Here is an 18,943-nt window from a genome sequence, read left to right as displayed (position 1 = left end):
TCTGGCTGTTTCAGGGGACGGGCTCTGGGACAAGTCTGTCACTAACGAGACAACAGGAACGTCCAGTTGGGCCATGATGGTAGGGAGTGGGGGCCTTGGTGGAGGAAACACAGTGGCTTTGAACCTTTTTCTCTGTGGGGCAGTGTCTTTGGGACAAATGTTCTCTTCCCTTCCATGTGGCAGAGTAGCAGGATGGGCTGAGGCTGCCCCCATTTTGGGGGGCCACTTGCCCTTGGCTGGCCTAGCAGGATCAGTGTGGCCTCTTTTTGGAGAGGCCACATACTTTTTCTTGAGGAGCCTTCCTTGTGCCCACAAATATAAATTTAATATCCACTTCTTTGTGCTCCAACACTACCTCTATTATAGCATTGACCTTACTGCACTATCTCCTAGTCTGTCTTCCCTACCAGATTGGGAGGCTTTTGAAAACAAAGACCAAGTTACAACTGTCTTTATATTCCCCAACACACAGGATGTGCCTGGGTCATGGTAGGCAAGCAATCAGATTTATTACATTACAAAGGAAAACAAACACATTTACATACACATTTCTATGCTCGGAGTGTTCTGTTACCTGGTGTGCTTAACTGGAGTAGACAGAGGAGAGCTACTTGGCCTAAACAATAAGACCCTTTCTGTTCAACAGATGTTAAAAACATTTTTTTTAACGTTTATTTATTTTTGAGAGACAGAGAGACAGAGTGCGAGCGGGGAGGGGCAGAGAGAGAGGGAGACCCAGGATTTGAAGCAGGCTCCAGGCTCTGAGCTGTCAGTGCAGAGCCTGACATGGGGCTCGAACCCATGAACTGTGAGATCATGACCTGAGCCGAAGTCGGAGGCTTAACACTGAGCCACCCAGGCGCCCCCGATACAGATGTTAAATAACGATGACTGTAACTACTGACAGCTTATCGCCTTCACTCTATTTCCTTTCCTTTAAATAACAGATTGAGGCCTATTTTCTCTTGAGAGCCTCTGCTGATTATCCATCCTACAACCTGTCAGTCTCCTTCTTCTTAAGACGGTTCCTGTTATCAGTTTGTAGCCATAAATACATGTTCCTAGATTTTATAGTCAGTCTCGTTTTTTGCCACATTATGTTGTTAGAAATCACATCTTCCCTACAATGGAACATCTTCTCCTCTAACGACAATGTTGTAATTGAGGACTGACCAAGGACTCAGTATCCTATAAAATATAGTCATGATCAATAACGTGTCAAAAAGACAAAGCTACAACTGCAATCCTTGAAAATAATTTAACATAGTAAACACATCTGAGTCCCATAAAACAGTCATAAACACACATTGATTATACAAGGATACCTGGAATTATGTAAAATCATAAAATTCAACCCTACTCTATCATACATTTTCCTCTCAAATTAATATACGCTTTAAAATGAACATTTTCAACACATTAAAGTAAACAATAATTTATTCCGCTTTTACATTATAAACGTCATATTGCAGGATTATTTAGATAGTGTAGACCTCTTTTTAAAAAAGTCAGTCCCAGCAAGTTAGACGCTACACCCCTTTTGCCCTTCATAGGTTGTCCTCTCCAAAGCAGGGTTTCCATTCCATTGATCCTGTATTTGTTTTTTTTCAATTTTTCTTAATGTTTTATTTATTTTTGAGACAGAGACAGAGCATGAACAGGGGAGGGTCAGCGAGAGGGAGACACAGAATCGGAAACAGGCTCCAGGCTCTGAGCTGTCAGCACAGAGCCCGACGCGGGGCTCGAACTCACGGACCGCGAGATCATGACCTGAGCCGAAGTCGGCCGCCCAACCGACTGAGCCACCCAGGCACCCCTTGATCCTGTATTTGTACCCAAATTAGGTTCAAGAAACGTTTCCTGCAGTTTATGACAATAGTGCTGTTTCTTTCCTCCTCTGAAAAGGTGACCCAATCTTTCTAACCTTCCTCCTCTCCTTTTCTTTTTCTTTCTTAAAGCTAAAGGCAGAGTTTCTCGGTAGAAGACCAAAGCAGAGCTAGGGAGAGACAAGAAGTGGCCTTAAATCACTCAAGCTCCACTTCCTTCTGTGAGTGATTCCTCTGATTTAATTTTTATTGTAAGAGCAATAAAACAACTGCTGATTGTGAGCCAACTAAAAAAAAAAAAAAAAAAGGTGCAAAACATCTGTGTCATGATTGCTAAGAGGTCTGGCTGTCCTCACTTAAAATTCAATAAAACAATTCAGTCAACGTTTATTGAAGGCCTACTACGCGCCAGGCCTGGTGGGGGGGGGGCTCAGGAGATGCCGAGACAAAGGTGACAGGTTGGCTTTCTGAGGGGGGGGGGATGTGAGGGTGTGGGGAGGGTGTGGGGGGCGGTGTGGATGTTAAGAAACCAGCATTTAAGCCTCATTCTGGGAACTTCCTATAGGGCAAGAGCAGACTTGGATGACCCACTCTGGGACTATTTTGGCCATGTGATTTGTGGGTTTTGTGATTGACACCATTCTACAAACATGTCTGGTAAGAGGAAGGGCATTTAGAAACTGTTTCATAAGAAGCTTCTGTGTTTTCTAGTGAGATTCGAGTATTGAAGTTTGTTTGGTGTTTAATTAAGAAAAATCTCATAATCCCATTGAAAACAAATAGGATTATCATAATGTTTGGTAAAGGCTGATATTATAGGAAATAGGGAATCCAATTAAGGAAATATAAGGGTGAGACAGTGATGTCGAAGGAATAATCCCCTTAGCCTTGAAGTTGTGGGACATATTGAGTAATTATTCAAAGAGGAACCAAACTGGATGGCCTGGATTTACATGGCTGAGCTATTATTTCTCTCAGAATTTTTATGAGTCTTTTCAGGAGACACCAAGTTCCACACTTCTCTGAAAATAATACACATCCATGTGCATGTTAGTGTCTGGGAGAAACAGCTAGCATCAGGGATAAGATTATTTCCAAATGATCTATCAAAAGCAAGACATGCAAGTAAAGAATTAGTGAGTGCAATTCAGATGTTGACAATTAGATCTAATTTTGTTTGTCTGGAAAGTTGTTGCTGTGTGGCACACTTACCCACCTTTTGAGTTACAAATAATTCTCAAGTGACTTCTGATAAGGACAAATGCCATCAGAAACAAGACCCCAGAGGTTTTCTTTTTCTCAGGGGCTACATAGTCCTGTGTTTGGAACCATGGCTCTGAGCTTGTCTTTTTTTTTTTTTTCTTTATATTTTGCATAGAATGCATTTCTAAAGATAGAATATGACCTCAGTGGAAAATAAAGCAAAAACACGAGTTGTCTCTGCAGGCATAATGTTCTAGAAGTCAAAATACGTGCAATAATCGAGAGGGAGGCCTGAGAGCTACCACCCCTCAAGTCTCCGTTGTCAAGCAAGTAGCCTTCAACCGAACCATTCTGGAAAAACACAGAAGTGCCATGGGGTTTGAGGGCAAAGGGACAGGCATTGGTTCTGAGCCAGAGCATACTGAGGGCAAGGGACTGGGGCTACAGTCACCTGCCGGCTGGCAGAACAGAGAGAAACAGTCTTCATGGGGAATAAGCTGCCCTTTCATTCACGATGACTGGCAAGAGGGTGTAAACGTTTCTCATTGAACTGGACATGCAAAATAGCCTGGAGCCTTTTCTGAACCTGGAAGATAGCCGGAATAGAGCAGTTACTCTAATAGAGGGTGTGACTCTGGGTGGTCTAGGGCAGAGAGAGAGAGAGAGAGAGAGAGAGAGGGATCAGAAGCCAGAAGAGAAGCATTGGCTGTGTCAAGTGGTCTATTCAGAAGGCTCCAGGGGGGGTATCTCGAGATCCCACCTAAGAGCCCCATCATAGGAACACTCACCTCTAAAACCCTCCAAGGCCAGAGAACACTGCTGCCTGATCATCAGAGTACTGGAGAGCTAAGAAACCTCCTCTCGTTTACCCTCTGGGTCTCCCTCCATCCCGGGGGGAGCCGGAGACAGTATTTGGGAGGGCACAGAAGAGGAGCAGCACAAGGCAGAGAGGGGAGCATCTCACCATGCCCCTTCTTCCCCACCGCTTGTTCTCCAGCTGGGGAGCTGAGAGGCTTTAACTCTGAATGAGGTTCAGATCAGTGAATTAAAATCAGACTGCTCTTGTGACTAACGGAGACAGAGCGACTTTGCACTAAGTGTGTTCAAGAGAGTTTATGGAATCTGCCCAAGATTTCATCTACTTTCCATGTAGGGAAGACACGGGCCACAGAACAGCGTCAGATCACTGGCTGAGAGAAATAGAATCTTTACTCTAACCCCAGTTTGGAGACCTACTTGTTCAATGTACCCATTACGCTTTTATTGATTTGTTGCCCTCTTTATGAGGAGAGCTTGTTGGGGATACAGACCATATGTTATATTTATCTTTACAAGTCATGTGTCAGTATCTGCCACATAGCAAATGCTTGTTGAATGAATAAATGAATAAATGAGTTGATAAATGGGGGGGTCATGTAGGGTAGTGATTTGGGGTCCAAATTTGGGCTTTGACACTTACTAGTTGTGAGTTTTCCGCCAGCTACTTAATCTTGTTTTAACTTAACCAGTTATACAAACTTTGGCTTGACTTCCTTTTTAAAGGATTTTAAGGTCCAAAATAGTACTTGCCTCCTAGGATTTATTCGAGGGTTAGACGTGATATCATGCACGTATGATGTTCAGCACAGTGGCATGTGTGTAGTCAATGTTCAACCGACGAGAGCCTCAATGGCAGCATTACTGTGGCTGTAGTTAGGGATGGAGTTGCATGGGTTAGTGTGCACAGACCACTCCTCCACCCCAGTGGGGCCTGGTGTCCTTGATTTTGATTGTACATCCTTGACCCCCACTGGGCCTGGTGACTTTGATGCCTGAGTCTCTCGGCTTTATCTCCTCAAGGAGGAGGCTTGGTTTTCTGCTTAGGTTGGGGAGGGGCAGCTGCACTCCTCCATTGGGTAGAGAAGAGTCCTGGCTGGCGGACAAAGGGCTTTAAAAAAAAAATTGAGGTACAGTTGACACACAGTGTTATGTTAGTTTCAGGTGCATAACACAGTAATTCAACAGCTCTGTGTGTTGTGCTATGCTCACCACTGACATGGCTACCATCTGCCACCATAGTCCTCTCGACTATATTCCCTATGCTGTGCCTTTCATTGCTGCAAGAAAGTGGCTTTATTTTTTTACATTTATTTTTTGAGAGACATAGAGAGACAGAGCACAAGTTGGGGAGCGGCAGAGAGAGAAGGATACACAGGTTCCAGGCTCCGAACTGTCAGCACAGAGCCTAATGTGGGGCTTGAATTCACAAACCGTGAGATCATGACCTGAGCTGAAGTCAGACACTTAAACCAACTGAGCCACCCGGGGCGCCCTTGCGAGAAAGTGCTTTTACTTGGGCATTCAACCAAGACTTCAGTTTTCAGCACCCCCACCCCACTTTCAGAGGTATGTGGAACTTCTCCTACCTAAGTCTTTCTGGGATTCTATAGCACAGACCACCTTTCTTCTGAGCTTCTCCCAAATCTATCCCAGTTCCTTGGCTTTGATAAGTCAGTTACCACTGGCTTTCCAGCTTCCCATGTTTTGTTGCTTTTCCTTTTTCTTTGTCCTCGTGTACTTATGCCTTAAATAAAATCCTTTTACCATCATGTGGGCAGAGGGCAGGGACGATTGGGAGAAGCCTACAATAAATATGAGTGCTCAATATGCCGTGTACAATTTGAAGTGAGTGCAACTTTTATAATAAGGAAAAATAACTGTGGTTGTAAAAAAGAATCGGGTTGGAGATATAAAACGTATATGTCCATATTTTTGTACATATAGTTAATAATACAAAGCGATTCATGCTATTTTGCAAAATAAGCCATCTAGACAGTACGTGCCTTAGTGTTTTCATAAAGTAGTAATTGCTAGGGGTGAGGTTATCGAAGAAGGCTTCATGGCAGAGGTGGCAATTATTCTAGACTCTGAAAAGTGGGTCGAATTTGGATTTCTTAACGGAGCAGACCTCTATTTAGCCTATTTCTTTATTAACAATTATGTGTAAATCAGGATATTATCTTGTGTAGTAGCCATTGCTTTGGACTTCTCAACATGCTTTTTTCCTTATTATTCCTTCACTTTGGTAAGAGATGAATCCTCACTTGGAGAGAATGAAACCGGCACGAGAGAGGAAAACAGAGCCTGGAGACAGAACTGAAGACAAGACTTGAGTCTGATTCAGCTCCATCTATAGCCAGAGTGCCCTTGGACTTCCAAGTTGCAAGAGATGATAAATTCCCTTCCCCCCCCCCCCCTTAAGTTAGTTTTAATTGGGTTTTAGTCACTTTCATCAGAAAGAGTCCCAACTAATATGGCAGAGTAATGAGACAGTATTTAACTCGGAATTTTAGAAGACCACCACAGTGGGTAGAGCTAGACCTCAACTTATAGCCTATTGAAATTACAACTTGAAGGTTGTTTCTCATTAAGCTTATTGGTGGTAGATAATTCTTATTCTTTAACTCAAGGCAATGTGGGAACAGACTGGTGTCTGCTTTTTCCCTTTGGAGCTTGTTATTTTTCTCCTAACAGATGAATTGTTTGTAAGCAAAAATTAAAGATAAAAATCAATTCCCATCATCTTTAAAAAAAATGTGGTGAACATGTCCCTAGAGTTATGAGAGCTGCAGAGTAATTCACCTACAGAGTGCTGCTGGAAGGCAGAACCCACCAAGCCCCCCAGAATTCAGGGTTAAGGGAAATGATGGTTTTGTGCTTACTGATTAGAAGTCTTTGCTGCAGCAGCCAGGGCCAAGATAGCAAATCTTTGGGTGATCTGGCAAATGACTTAATAACAGGTAACTAATACCACCTAATGAATACATAAGTACATACAATAGTTCTACTCTTGTTTTGAGTGCTTTTTATATATTACCACAAACCTGATTAAGTACTGCTTAATGAGTACTGTCATCGTCTCATTTTCCAGTTGAGAAAAATCGAGGCAAAGAAGTGTTTAAGCCAGGATAGGCACCCAGGCGTCTGATGCTAGTAGGACATTCCCTTAATCCCTGGACTACACTGTGCTAGCTTATTAGTCACCCTATAGAAGCACCTTTGCTCTAGCTGCAAGTCTGTGTCTCCACTGATAAAGCAAAGAGTTTGGGGCAAGACATAATATTACTAGGATAATAATCAGGAAAAGGGAAAAAAATCAATTTCTGCATGAAATGTATTCCTTCATTATTTTTATTGTGGTAGATTTTTCTTATGAGGCTTTAAATATTGTTCAATGAATGGTTATTAGTATTATTGGTAAAGAATAAAGAGAAAGAAAAATAATGAGTTAATAATGCCTTCTTATTTGGAAGAAAACAGTACTTTAAAACTGTGATTCTCACCCCGGGGGCAATTTTGCCGCCCACAGGACATTTGGCAATGTCTGGAGACGTTTTTGGTTGTCACAGCTGGGAGAGGCTACTGGCATTGAGTAGGTGGAGACCAGGGATCCTGCTAACCATCCCACAACGCACAGGTTGGCCTCCACAGCAAAGAACTGTCTCCAAATGTCAATAGTGCTCAGGTTGAGAAACTCTGCGTTAAAACAACAAGAGTTCATTGAGTACACTTTTAATGAGCCATGTAGACATCACTTTCCCAAGCTCAGAAGAATTTGAAAACAGGAGACAATATATTATCTTGGCAAGTCCAGAGCACAAAAATAAGTTTATGGAAATGACATAGCTTACATCGGACATATGAATAGAATGATAATCCAAAGTTTCTCATTAGAAATAAAATTTATCTGTTTTTGTGGTTTAGAAAAGTTCTTTGTGGCTTAGAGGGAACAGTTTTGGAAACTGCCAACTGTTAATTACTGAAAAAAAAATTTCTTATGAAGAGACAGCTTAAATTCATCAGCAAATGGCCTTTGCTGACTTTCCATCATTCTTAGAATGTTTGTCAATGGCTAAGGCTTTAGTGACTCTCCTAAGACATGATTTGATTAAAGACATTTTTTTATCTAAGTGGAAAAAGACTATAATTAAGATTTATTAGTATAAAGACCAAAAAATGCAGGATTCTCCTACTTAGAAATTAAGAGACTCGGTACTTTTTATGATGATCTTAGTCTCCTTAATTTGAATATTTCAAAACTAATTATATTATGAAAATTGAATGCCACACACCAATTCACTTAGATTGTATTGATCATGATGAACTAATTACTTTAGATTTATGATCTGAATAATTTATTATTATGCAACCCACCCCACCATTAGTGGTTTTTGCAAAGTAGTGCAGAAAAGCAATCTTTTGCCAACTTCTATTCATGTTTAAAGAAGAATTTCCTATATGTGTGTCAAAATCTGTCACCATAGAACCCAGGGATGTCAGGTTATGCAATGTATTGACAAAGATGTAGAGAATATTTATAAAGAAAGATTACGTTTTTAATGGGAATGATTAAAGAAAGATGTATTGTTGTAGTCAAACCAAGTTTTACCACTGTGACTCTGCCCTGCTCCAGGAAGGACCTCAAAAGTGAGGTGCTATTCACATAATCAGAGAGGGGCAGGGCATATGCTTCTCTGGTCTTCTTGGGGCCAATGTGCCATCATGGGTGGAGGTGAGAACTGGGTGCAGCATTGGAAGGAGAAGAGTAGGGATGAAAAAAGGGAGAAGATACCATTCATTCATTCATCTACTCAATATGTATTTTTCCCCCAGCTTTACTGAAGTATAACTGACAAAAAGTATATATGATTGATGTGTATAAAGTGATGATTTGATATACATACACATTGTGAAATATTCACTGCAATTAAGCTAATTAACATATCCATCCCTTCCCATAGTTACCATTTCTTTTTCATTTTTTTATTTTGTGGTGCGTTCAATATGTATTTATTGATCATCTAATATGTGCCATGCCCTGTGTTTGCATTGGCAGTGGAAAGGTAGAATAGAAAAAAAAAAGAGGACAGCTTGACGAGGGACCACCTGGTCTCATAAAGTTTACAGGCTGCTGGGGGAAACCTATTAAATAGATAATTAGGCAATTTGTTACACTGGTCTTAAGTGTAACAACAAAAATATAAGATATTATGAGAAAAAATGACCAGAGGAACCAATTTAACCTTGGGTGTCAGGAGAGGCAGCTGGTAGGTGCAGTCTTGCTCAGTGTGAAAAAACAACAAACAAAACCAAAAAACAAAGGCCTGGCTCATAGTTGATAAGCAACACAATTTAGATATCAAATATTCCTGGGGTGCCTGTGTAGCTCAGTCGGTTAAGCATCTGATTCTTGATTTCTTGCTCAGGTCATGATCTCACAGTTCATGAATTCAAGCCCTGTGTCTTGCTCTGCGCTGATGGGGCGAAGCCTGCTTGGGATTCTCTCTCTCTCCCTCTCTCTCTCTGCTCCTCCTCCTCCTCCCCTCTCTCTCAAAATAAATAAATAAATAAATAAATAAATAAATAAATATTCTTTAAAAACATTTTTTTAATGTTTCTTTATTTTTGAGAGAGAGACAGAGCACCAGTGAGGGAAGGACAGAAAGAGAGAGGGAGACAGACTCCAAAGCAGGCTCCAGGCTCTGAGATGTTAGCACAGAGCCTGACATGGGGCTTGAACTCATGGACTGCAAGATTGTGACCTAAGCTGAAGTCGGACTCTCAACCGACTGAGCCACCCAGTCACCCCCCGAATATATATATACTTAACTGTGAGGTTCTAGGCCTTTAAAAGACATCAATACTGCAGGTGGTGGTAATTTTCACTCTTAAGCTAATAAAGCAAACCAGGATCAACAGGATCTTAAAAAGTTCTTACTGGCCTTAGCTACTGAATGACTTCTGTGAAAAAGATGGTTTTAAGGAAGGGTGAGGCTGGAGAGCAAAGAACCAGGAGACAATGTCAGGCCTCCGAGGTAAGTGCACAAGGCGTCAGGAGCAAGCATGAGATAAACAAATGGTGTGACAGGGTAAGGAGCCCGTGAGGAAAACTGGCATCAAGTTCACAGGAAATGAAGCATGCTCTAAGGCAGCAGGAAGCGGAGCCCTGGGTGAACCTCCAGCAGAGGAATCTGACCTGGACAGGAAGTGAAGGGCATCATCTGAGAAGCAGGAAGGGGAGATTATTTTTTGTGTTGGTTGTAATGAGGAAAATAAGTATCAGTTACATAAACTTTGCTAAAGCTTTTGTCCTGTTTGGGATTTTAGGAAGTTTGGGGCTTCTCTAACAAAATAATCTGGCCTTCTGGGAGGTATTTGTGAAGGACAAGAACAGAGAGAAGAAAGACTGGAGAGTGGGGAATTGCTGTGTGGATTTGTCTTGCCTCGGCTCCCTTCTGGGTAACACAAGATATCCGCCTTGGATCTGAATAAGTGCCCCCATCTCCCCTCTCAGGATGAAATCATCCACACTGGTTGAGTTACATATAATGTGTGTTATAAGATCAAAGTTTGAAGAGTGGGAAATAGTTAAGAAGTTGTTTGTTGGAGGTTATATGGATAATTTATTCTGTTCAGACTGAAGAAGGAAAATGATAAAAAAAAAAAAAAGCCAAAACTTCTGCCAACCCCGCCCCCCACCAGGGTAAATGGGGGGGGAGGGGAACATACTGAAAAGTCACCACTGAGAATGTATATATATATATATACACACACACCAGCATCGTGGTGTATATATATATATATATATATATACACATATATGTATATTCTATCCAGTTGTAAACATTGTGGTGTGAGGGAAGATGGGAAGAAATAAAAACAACCAGCATTAAGTTAAAAGGGATAATTAGAGGAGCCAAAATAAGAGGTGAATGTTGCAAAGAATCTAGCTAACTTTAGAGACTAGAGATTCCTTCAAACATTTCAAGAGATTGTGAGGCTTTAAATAGTTCAGAATTTAACAAGATCCTAAGTGTAAAGGTCTCAAATACACACAAATATTTTTTGCTTTTTCCTCTGAAGGGAGGAGACACTAGGAGATGTGTTCTTGGCTGTCATTTGGAGAATGGCTTCTAGTACATTTTATTTTCTGTTAAAAGCTCTAGAGAACAGTTGGCAAATAGAAATTGGTCCACAGAAATAACATAGCTTCCTGGAACTCAGGGGGGAAGGAAATGGGTGGTTTCTTTAATTACTATAGTATTTGTGTGTGTGTGTGTGTGTGTGTGTGTGTGTGTGTTATAACTAAAGATAGCACTCTGGCTAATATCCTCAGGAGGGAAGGTGAATCTGGAAATGAGTGAATTCAAAAGTGTATACAGTTGTGTTGAATTTGCTAAGTTATGTAAAACAATAATGCTCTTTGTTTTTAATATCCTGGCTAGATCAGAAAGAGTAGATTGAAATTTGTTCTCTGATATTTAATCAGTTTAAATTAAAGGACATTATTATTTACATATGGAGAGCTAATGACTTTAATGTAGGCAACAAAGTTTATTTACAACAAAGACGTGATTGGGGGTGGCAAGAGGAGTGTCGATAGGACCTTAATTAATTGATTTGCTAATTATTCTCTTCTGCTGGGTGTTACAGTACTTTTACTAATGAGCAGCAGTAATAAGAATGCTGCAGCAAGCTATTTGAACTCACTAACAGTGCAATAGCTTCTTGGATGTTTTAAGATATTTGGGGACTCCTTTTTATCCTCTTTTATGCTGAAATAGTGGACTTTATAAACTTGAAGAACTAAATATATTCCTATATGGATACTTATTTATCAGCTATGTGATTCAGCCCAGGTCTGGACTTAAAAGGCATTTAGTGAAGTTGGAAATAAAGTAGATGACAGATTTTGAATTTAAATAAAAATTTAAAATGTATCCCATAGCAGTGCCATGTATTTATTTCTACTTAAAGACAGTGACTAGTAATAGATACATCTAAGCTCATTGGTGTAGAAGTTTAACTTTTCTGTAGGCTTATATATTTTTTTCATTTCTTAGAAAGTCATGATACTAAAGAAATTCAAAAGTCCCCAGGAGAGTCTCTGCAAATGCAAACTCATTTTTTCTTCCACATGTTCACCTCTCATAACTCCTTGGCACGGACCCTTCACTTCATCCAGTTTGTGAGTCCTGTACAGTTTCTTCCTTGAGCATGCTCACTTCCAACACCAAGTATTTGCTTAGGCTGTCCAGCAAAGAGTCTAGAATGCTCTCTCTTCTCTTATGTACATCCTTTCCTTATATCTTATATCTTATATCTTACCTGATTGGGAGGAGGTGGTGAGTGATAGGTGGTGAGTAACTGGCTCACAGTTACTAAGCGTATGTAATGCTTTAGGCACTGTTGGCAATTTATATGCAGTGTTTAATAATACTCCCATTAAAAAAATTTTTTTTAAATCTTTATTTATTTTTGAGAGAGAGACAGAGTGTGAGCAGGAGAGAGGCAGAGAGAGAGGGAGACACAGAATCTGAAGCAGGCTCCAGGCCCTGAGCTGTCAGCACAGAGCCTGACACGGGGCTCGAACCCACGAACCATGAGATCATGACCTGAGCCGAAGTCAGACGCCCAACCGACTGAGCCACCCAGGTGCCCCAATAATACTCCCATTTTACAGATGGAAGAACCGAGGCTTAGAGAATACCAGTGGACTCACAAGTAATAAGTGATATAAAGTCAGAATATGAATCTAGGTCTTTTTGTTACTGTTGTTGTCATTTCTAGACTTAATCATAGCGTGCCTTGAATTGCTAAGGCCTAATTTCTCTAACCAGATGGTCAGCTGCTGGCAGGCAAGGACCTTATCTTTTAGACTGCATAGAGTAGATACTCAATAGTTATAGCCTTCTGTTGAAATGAAAAATAAAATGTAAAATGTCAAAGAATTTTATAAATAGCTTAAACATTGGAAGAAAGAAACAAATCCCAGAAAATGAGTTTCTCAAAAATCATTACATGAAGCCGCAAGACATTGGTTCTATGTAAGCCAGGGCCACCCCCATGGGTATCTAGAAATGTGTGGGTGTTTTCTCAGGTTATCAGGATACTGTAAGTATCCTTGCACTTAGCGGGTGGCAGATAGGGATGTTAAACGTCCTGTAGAACACGGGAGAGGAGGGTTCCTTAAAATTGCCAGTCCCTACAGGCTACCAGTGCCCCTGCTGAGCAGCAGCACCTGACTCTGTAGCCCAGTGATGGAAAATGTGGACCCAGAAGCCAGATTGAGTTCTGACCTAGCTCCACATTTTTCTAGCTGTGTAACTCCCATTATCATTGTTAACTATGTGCCCTCTACTCCTGACATACGGTTAGTGCCAATGAAGTCAGATATTATTCACTGCTTCCACAAAAGTGTCCCCTATGGCAAGACATGATCTTCAAGGAGTGACAGAACTTACCAGACTAATAGTCACAGTGTACAAATCAAGATGTATCCTAAAATAGTGCTTCCCAGACCTTGATGTGCTTATAAGTCTCCTGGAAATCTTGTTAAAATGTCGATTCTGATTCAGGAGGTCTGGGGTGTGAGTCTACGTTTCTGACAAGCTCATGATGCTGGTGTTGTTGTCTGTGGACCGGAGGTTAAGCAGTAAGATTCAGTAAGTGAGGGGCTCACTTAATAAATCAAACAAGCATTTATTGCATGTCTATTGATATCTTAAATTACAAAGATGGAGGTAATGGAGGTTGGATATAAAGAGTATAGAATCTGGTTTCTTCACAGAAGGAACTTCCATCTGTTTTGCCACTTGGGAGAGAGAGAACATTTTCCATGGATAGCCAATGGATAACTATATTTCTCAGGAGAGAAAGGCAGATAAATACTTCCTACCTGTGTTTCCTCATTAAAAAAAGCCATTTGGAGTACCCAAATCATTAATAATTTTAGAGAAGATACTGTAACTAAGTAAATGAAAGACTTGGCTGCTATTATTGGATGAGGATGCAAGCCTTGCTTATCTCAGAACTGATGTGAGCTGTGTGTTTGAGTTGGTGTGTGTGTGTGTGCTCGCGCTGTTGCATATGTGTGCTAGCTGGGAAGTGTATGAGATCTTTGCTAGTCATTGCTTCCTAAATATTGATAGAGAGAGGGAATCTAATACCCTTCCCCCCACCATGAAGATTGAGACTCTGAGTTAAGGGGCAGAAGTTCCTAAGGCAGCCTTGACTAGGAACTTTGCATATTTTAGGCAGTGGAAGTTATTTGAATACAGTCATTGAGAGAAGGAACTACTCATTATCCACTTAAAATACTTCCCGGCTGGGCTGCAGCACGGTGCTGTACAGAAGCCAAAGCAATTGGCTTTGCATTTGGCCAGCTGATTTAGCAAGAAATTTTGCAAATTATGCAGTCCTTACAGATGGTGCTGTTGGGTTTGTTAGAATGTTTTAAAACACTGACATACTTGACCATGAACTAAATTTCCAGCCTCTTAGAGCTACTCCAGCCAATCCTAGACTCTTTCCACAGGCAGCCAGAGACCAGGAGCAGACCTTTCCTGCAACTTATGATAAATGATTTCCTTTCGAAACCACTTGTACATTACAAGAAGTTGGTGGCAAACTGGGCCAAGTGGAGCTCCTGGAACTTTCGGTATCTTTACTTATTACCTCTGAGTTGCTTGGGTAACGTTTTAAAATGGTTCTTAATTGACTTTCTGGTGCTCTGCCTGGAGGCCAAGGAGGAGTATTTCTAGGAGAGATGATGACTGTGCTCTGCCAGTGTGAAGTGTGAATCCCCGAGAGACTGTGACGAGGGTCTAGGCCTGAATGTGTAGAGAAAGAACAGCTGGAGGCTGTGGCTTTCTCCAGAAAGAGGTTTCTAAATTTGCCTCTAGAAACTATTAGGAAGTTCAAGATACCGTATCATCTTCATACACCCATTTCTTCTTGCTCAGATCTTTGCAACAGGAACTGGTCCTGATCTTTGCTGTTAACTGCTTGCTTGTTCTCTTGGTTTCTATTTGACTCATCACCTTTTATCAATCTCCCTCAATGCCCTTTTAGTTGTGCTTATTTTGGGTTTACGTAAGCAGCATCTCTGGGTGCATGAATGAGGCAGATAAAATTCCCCAGGGTTACTGAACTGCTCTTCATCTATTTTTAGCACTGCTATGAATTTATCATAGCCCACAGCATAATTCAATCACTCTAAGCCAGAGAGCAAATTCTGAGTTTTTTTCTTAACCTTTCCCAGAGGCTTTTGGTATAGGCTGAGCTTACAGACACATAATTCAGTCATTGATTATTCAAGATAAGTCATACCTGGGTTTCTGTAATCATCAGATTGCCATTGTCAACTAGACATTCAGCTCTCATTCCTAATTTCGTGTTGGAAGCTGCACAAGGCCTGTTGCGTCCTATGTGTGTGTGGCTCTCGCAATGCAGAAATGGCAACACAGGAGTACCTAGTACCCACTAAGGCACTGATGACAGCCAATCTGACGACTCTTTCTTAGCCAAAGGGCCTTAAGAGAACTCTTGGCCTATAGCCTGAGCCGTTTGATCTTTGTATACCTTCCAACCCTAGGAACCCTCCATAAGGTGAGGACAGTGTATCTTATTTATCACCATAGTTTCATATTGGGCCTTAAGCTTTTCTTAATAGATGAGTTAGGAGGCATTGGTCGACCGGTTGATTGATTCACTCATTCAAAAAACTTTCATTGATGAACACCTATATTCCAGCTCAGAATATCGGAATGGAGTTTCCCCAGCTTTTGATAGAAATATATTCTTACCACCCACTCTTTTGGCTCTAAGAGCTCCTTTATACCTCTTCTATTTCTTGAGAACATGCTCCTCTAAGGTGGCTGGCTCTATGCTTCTATTCAGGTTTACTCTTTTTCTCTGCTTCTGCGGGGTCAAGCACTACTTCTGCTAGCAAAGTGAGCCCTCCCACTTACGAATGTTGCTAGTTTCTGTCACTGATTTCTTTCATTCAGGGTCAGACTGGAGGTTAAGGAGAGAGTTGTCCTATCATGTGACCTGTGATGGCTTTGTGATGTGTCAACTTGGCTAGGCTGAACTACATCCTCCAGAATTCCCTCTCTAGTATGTCTCTGGCTATGGCGGGCTATGAAGGAGATTTCTGTTGCAAATATTGGAGAATGATAGGGTGGCAGCAACTGTTTTGTCGCTCACACACCCCCACTCTCAATTGTTCAACCAAGCATCAGTCTAGGTGCCGCTGTGAAGGGATTTTGCAGATGTCATCAAAGTCCCTACTCAGCTGATTTCAAATCAACCAAAGGGATATTGTTCCAGGTGACTTAATCAGTGGAAAGTCCCCCCCCCACCCCAGTTTTATTGAGATATAATTGACATACAGCACTGGGTAAGGTTTAAGGTGTACGGTATGATAATCTGATTTATATGTATTGTGAAATGATTACCACAGTAAGCTTAATTAACATTCATCATCTTATATAGATACAAAAAAATTAAAAAAAATTTTGTTTTCTTGAGATGGGAATGCTTAAGATCTACTCTGTTAATAACTTGCAAACATGCCACATAGCAGTATCAACCAAAGTCAGCATGTTGTACGATACGTCCCCAGTAAGTCTTTATTTTATATCTGGAAGTTTGTACTTTTGACACCTTCATCCGATTTCCCCCACCCCCAGGGAGCGTTGAGACCCTCCATGATGTCAGAGAGTCCTCACAGCAGAGCAAAGTGGTAAAATGTTTCTTTCAATACTTTGGGACAAAACTCATGTTGTTGCTGATCTGCTGATTTGCCTTGGTGATGGGAAGCAGCAGCTGGGCCTGAAATTGCTTTCCATTCCAGCTGAATCCTCACTCGATTTCACCGACTTTTGGGCCAAGTGTGTGTGTTCAACTCCAGGACCAAGAGCTCTGGCTTCTGCAGGATGCTCTCACCACCAGATTCTCTCTTGTGAGGTCCCATCCTGCTTGTGATCTCTGCTTCCTGCCTGCCTGCCCTATGGATGTCAGGCTTGCTTAGCCAGCTCCTGCAACTGTGTAAGGCAATTCTGTGTAATAACTAAATGGATAGATTAAAAAAAATTTTTTTTACATTTATTTATTTTTGAGAGACAGAGACAAAGCACAAGTGGGGGAGGGGCAGAGAGAGAAGGAGACACAGAATCTGAAGCAGCTCCAGGCTCTGAGCTCTCAGCACAGAGCCTGATGCAGGGCTTGAACCCACGAACCGTGAGATCATGACCTGAGCTGAAGTCGGATGCTTAACTGACTGAACCACCCAGGCGCCCCTAAATGGATAGATTAAAAAAAAATTATACTGGTTCTGCTTCTCTAGTTAAATTTTGACATGATACATGAATTGCAGAAGCAATTGTTTTCTTTAAATGTCATGAAGTTAGGCAGTTTGAAACCTCGATGGCTACCAACATTCATTCATTTACTCATAACTGTGCTAGGGTTGGCACTATAGCCATAAACAAGGCAGATATGGACCCCGCCCTGGGAGAGCAGATCTTCTAGTAGGAAGGCAGATGGTGGGCAATATTTACCAGGAAAACAAGGTTAGCATGGAGCTGTTAGAAGGTATAATTGGGAGATCCCACCTACTCTGACTTGTCAGAAAAGGAAAGTAAGGCGTTGGGGAGGGAGCTAGAGAGCATGACAACAAATGAAGGCATCCAAGCAATTCTTTGGAGGGTTGTCCATGGTGGCAAGAGGGGTGAGGCTGGAGAGGCAAGCCACAGAAGGCCCTGCAGGGCAAGATAATGATGTCTGACTTTATTCTGTGGGACAAACATCTCTATTTAAAAATCTTCATGCTTTGGAACCCTAGATTTCTTTTTTATTTTAAGATATCATACTATGGTTTCATTTTGACCCTTTAAAGATCCCATTGCCCCTGCCTCTGCTCTCATTTATGTTTTTTTTATGCAGTCCTCTTGTATAATTCGCTATACTCCTTCTATTATGCTATTGTCACACTGGCTATTGTCATCCTATTTTTAACCCATTCTGCTTTGAAGTCTCAAAGCACACCTGTTAAGGGAAAAAAGAAAAAAACAAAATTTGAACTCTTAATATTAATTTGCCTGACAATTCCCTTGTCTCAATGTTTATTTTTTGTTCTATTGAGACTCACAGCAAAGGTTTCTGGAGGGTGGGCAATTCATCTGGCCTCATTATTCCTGGGCTTCTGTGTCAGATCTGAGGTGCAGGGAGCTCAGGCCTTCCTTGGGCTATTAACCCTTCCTGCCTGCTAAGCACCCTGACGCTGTAAGGATTTTCTTAAGTAATTGAGCCACATGCCATCCTTGAAAATTGGGGTAGTAAATACCATCAATTCCATGGGCTAGAGAGATAAGAAAGACTAAGTTGGAGAAACTAGAACATATGTGACAAAACCAATCACAAATCTGAGTACGTTCTGAATTAACTTAAATTCAATTTTTGTCTTCCTTAGCTTTTGTTCATTTTTCAAAATGCCCTCTTCAAGTCTCCCCTATAGCTGCCATCGAGGTAACAACTAGGTACAGAGGGTTGAATCAAATCCTAAAAGCAGACTGATATGGGTCGAAAATCTGGTCTCATCAGGGGCATCAGGGTGGCTCAGTTTGTTAAGCATCTGACTCTTGATTTTGGCTCAGGTCATGATCGCATGGTTTTGTGAGTTCAAGCCCCACATCGGTCTGTGCACTGATGGTGCAAAGCCTGCTTGCGATTCTCTCTCTGTCTCTCTCTCCCTCTCTCTCCCTCTCTCCTGCTCACGTTGTCTCCGTCTGTCTCAAAATAAATAAACTTAAAAAAAATTAAAAAAAAAAGAGAAAATCTAGTCCCACCATAATCGATTCCTTTACCTGTACAATGGGGATAATATTACCTACCTGTCAAATGACATGTGCAACCAGCTTAGTGCTGGGCACATAGATGGAGCTCACTAAATTTTGGGTATTAAGTACTATGATCTTGAACAAAATGATTTATCTCATGGCAGAAGGAGAGGATTGAACCACCTAGCAATTAACTCTATGGTTTTTTTTACCCTTCGTATACATTTTTATACAAGAAGTAAGAAGCATCAT

The 18,943-nt window shown here is 41.3% G+C and overlaps 1 long non-coding RNA gene across 1 annotated transcript in view; it reads left to right on the top strand.

Annotated features, from left to right (window-relative positions):
- LOC125171299 (uncharacterized) overlaps positions 1-2,237 on the top strand; it is a 50,325-nt gene extending 48,088 nt beyond the window's left edge. The window contains exon 3 of the long non-coding RNA XR_007154248.1: positions 1,959-2,237. This is a non-coding gene — a long non-coding RNA (uncharacterized LOC125171299). The remainder of the gene's footprint in view (positions 1-1,958) is intronic.
- The last annotated feature ends 16,706 nt before the right edge of the window (positions 2,238-18,943 follow it).

Source organism: Prionailurus viverrinus, chromosome B4, assembly GCF_022837055.1.
Source record: "Prionailurus viverrinus isolate Anna chromosome B4, UM_Priviv_1.0, whole genome shotgun sequence".
Taxonomy (NCBI): Eukaryota; Metazoa; Chordata; class Mammalia; order Carnivora; family Felidae; genus Prionailurus; species Prionailurus viverrinus.
This window is presented reverse-complemented; position numbering and strand designations above follow the sequence as displayed.